The sequence below is a fragment of the Chiloscyllium punctatum genome, unplaced genomic scaffold, assembly GCF_047496795.1.
Source record: "Chiloscyllium punctatum isolate Juve2018m unplaced genomic scaffold, sChiPun1.3 scaffold_1174, whole genome shotgun sequence".
In the NCBI taxonomy this organism is placed as follows: domain Eukaryota; kingdom Metazoa; phylum Chordata; class Chondrichthyes; order Orectolobiformes; family Hemiscylliidae; genus Chiloscyllium; species Chiloscyllium punctatum.
The window spans coordinates 37,501-40,897 of record NW_027310908.1 but is presented as its reverse complement, the minus strand read 5'-3'; the positions used below and the strand labels follow the sequence as shown (position 1 = coordinate 40,897).

Genomic DNA, 3,397 nt, shown 5'->3' with positions numbered 1-3,397 from the left:
ATGTATGTCTCTGCGGGCCGCACCAGGCTGGTGCTCCCCACAGCTTCACGCCACCCTGCTCCGCCCGCACGCCGGCGTGCAGGTGGCTGCTGCTAAAGGTGGGGAGTGTATGTGCGGTCCGGGTGGCTTTCCTCTGGCGAGGGAGAGACCTTAAGCAAACTCAGAGACAAATCTTGACGGTCGATCACTCGTAAAAATAAAACGTGACAAACTTTGTGTTGGTTCAAGTACGAAAGGATCTCTGTCGGCTTGGGGGTACGCCCGTTTCCGTTTCAACTTGTCTCGCGAGGGTGGTTTCGGGGCCAGCAGGAGAGCTCGTCGGGGTAGCAGGCCCTGCAGCCGTGGTCACCGCCAAACCCCCACAACTCGAGCAAGTGAAAAAAAAAGTAACAGGAGCGAAAGCATCTCTGTCGGCTTGGGGGTACGCCCGTTTCCGTTTCAACTTGTCTCGCGAGGGTGGTTTCGGGGCCAGCAGGAGAGCTCGTCGGGGTAGCAGGCCCTGCAGCCGTGGTCACCGCCAAACCCCCACAACTCGAGCAAGTGAAAAAAAAAAGTAACAAATAAGAAAGGATCGTCGGCTTGGGGGTACGCCCGTTTCCGTTTCAACTTGTCTCGCGAGGGTGGTTTCGGGGCCAGCAGGAGAGCTCGTCGGGGTAGCAGGCCCTGCAGCCGTGGTCACCGCCAAACCCCCACAACTCGAGCAAGTGAAAAAAAAAGTAACAAATAAGAAAGGATCGTCGGCTTGGGGGTACGCCCGTTTCCGTTTCAACTTGTCTCGCGAGGGTGGTTTCGGGGCCAGCAGGAGAGCTCGTCGGGGTAGCAGGCCCTGCAGCCGTGGTCACCGCCAAACCCCCACAACTCGAGCAAGTGAAAAAAAAAAGTAACAAATAAGAAAGGATCTCTGTCGGCTTGGGGGTACGCCCGTTTCCGTTTCAACTTGTCTCGCGAGGGTGGTTTCGGGGCCAGCAGGAGAGCTCGTCGGGGTAGCAGGCCCTGCAGCCGTGGTCACCGCCAAATCCCCACAACTCGAGCAAGTGAAAAAAAAAGTAACAAATAAGAAAGGATCGTCGGCTTGGGGGTACGCCCGTTTCCGTTTCAACTTGTCTCGCGAGGGTGGTTTCGGGGCCAGCAGGAGAGCTCGTCGGGGTAGCAGGCCCTGCAGCCGTGGTCACCGCCAAACCCCCCACAACTGTTGGGCGCCTACCTGCGCGGGGCAGGAGGACACTTTCCGATTTCAAATCTCCGTTTGCCGAGTCCACCCCGAACGCACGCGGGCGGGCGGGTTCGCATCACCCTTCGTCACAAGGGGCGAAGCCCGTTCCACCGTCTCGTCAGTAGTGCCGACCGGTCTGTGATCGACGAGGGGAGCCACACCAGGTCCGGCCCTGCTGCTTGGCGGCACCGCGTCGTCGGGAGCTCGCGACAGACGGAGGGTTTCGGTGTACTCTCCAGCCACGGGAAACGAAGCCGGTGATGCAGGCGCCGGTCTTTCGCTCCCAAATCGGCTGGGTTTACATCGTTGCTATCTAGTCACGCTCCCTTCAAACCCGACGGGGTACCTATTCCCCTCACCCGTCTGTGCGTATACAGCCTCTTTGCACTTGCGGGATGGGGGTGGTGGTTTAAAGACTCTCGAGTTGCCGCCCGTCGGTCTCCGAGCTCCGTGCAGTAGTGATCCCCAGCGAACTGCCAGCAGGGCGAACGAGCGATCCCGCTCTCGGTCGGGGCGCCTGGCGTCGATCGGTGGTCGGTGGCTTGCGGGCAAGCTGCGCTGTGAGTGTGGGAACGAGTATGACGAGCCGTTGCCGCGACTCCCAGTCCACCTCGGCGGTGGCTGGGCCGGGCGGGCGTCTGCTCGGGCGAGTGCCGCCCCCGCCTCCTCGCAGGAAGTCCGCTCGCCGACACGCCGCCACGTGCACGCGTCAGTGACGCTGCCGAACCGATGGCCGGTGCCCGTTCCCGCCTCTGCTTTTCCTAGGGCAAAGCTGCTGCACGCCTCGTGATACTAGGCGGGGCGACATGGTGGCGGTGATCCTGCCTCCGTCGCTGCGGTGCGTTGGGGCACGCATCGCCTCTTGGGCGCCCTGTCCTCCTCCCCCCAATAGACGTATGTTTCTGCGGGCCGCACCAGGATGGTGCTCCCCATCGCTTCACGCCACCCTGCTCCGCCCGCACGCCGGCGTGCAGGTGGCTGTAGCTCAAGGTGGGGAGCGTATGTGCGGTCCGGGTCGCTTTCCTCTGCGAGGGAGAGACCTAAAACAAACTCAGACAACTCTTGACGGTGGATCACTCGGCTCGTGCGTCGATGACGAACGCAGCTAGCTGCGAGAATTAATGTGAATTGCAGGACACATTGATCATCGACACTTTGAACGCACTTTGCGGCCCCGGGTTCTTCCCGGGGCCACGCCTGTCTGAGGGTCGTTTGGCAATCAATCGCACTCGCCTTGGCTGGCGAGAGCGCGGCTGGGGTGTCGCAGAGGACCCGTCCTCTTTGTCCCCCTAAGTTCAGACTCCGGAGCCCTCCGGCGTCGGAGCGCTTGGCCTTTCCCCCCCACCCCTGCACATTCCGTTCGTCAGGCTCGACGCCATCCCCCCGCCGGGGAGCGCGGCCTGGCGTCCCGTCTGTGTCGTGGCAGTGGGGCCAGCACGGCTGTCACCGGTCCCAGAATGGCTTGTCGGTGGTTCACACTGTGTGTGTGTGCCAACCCTCCTTGGTCTCTGGGACACGGAGCTGCCACGAAGTGTTGAGCCTCCAGTGGGGGGTCTGCCTAAGCTCTGCACGTCCGCATTGGGTCCGTCTCTCGGTTGGCTGGCAGTGGAAAGAGTGAAGGGAGCCGCGGAGGTCCGGTGCTGGTGCGCCGCCGGCCTGACCGTGGAGCTCGCCGGTTTGACACGCTGACCCGACTCGATGGTTGATCGATTGAGAGTGCTGGGAGCTGCAGGCCGCCGCTGCTGCAGCCGCCCGTCCTCGTGGTTCGTCCTCGGCCTTAAGTGGCCGGCGGGGCGTCTGATCCTGTCTCCCCTGCTGGCGCCGAGTGCCTGGCCGAGGGAGGAGGTTTTCGTCGAACGCTGTGACTTGACGGTCCGCACGCGCGTGGATCGCTGGCTCTTGGCTCTCCCGTTCAGTCCGCACGTTTTTCCGCTCCGTCCTGCCACGGTCTCGGGAGGTACGGAGGGGTTGGCGGGCGTGGTGTGTGCTCCGTCACCGTGCAGGCACACCTACCACGCCGTCGGCCGACCCCCGCACGGTCCTCCTGGCCATCGGGAGGACGGCGGAACGTCGGGCTGTCGGGGGCCAAGTCGCCAGAAGGCCACCGCTGTGTCTTCCGCACCCTGTCACCGTCGGCGTGCCTTCCTCAACTCGTCCGGCTCGGGCCGCTGGGTTCAGGAGCGG

General features: G+C 63.1%; 1 non-coding gene across 1 annotated transcript; it reads left to right on the top strand.

Annotated features, from left to right (window-relative positions):
• Nucleotides 1-2,270: 2,270 nt before the first annotated feature.
• Nucleotides 2,271-2,424, top strand: LOC140474769 (5.8S ribosomal RNA). The gene has a single exon (XR_011959402.1). It is a non-coding gene; the product is annotated as a 5.8S ribosomal RNA (ribosomal RNA).
• Nucleotides 2,425-3,397: the final 973 nt, after the last annotated feature.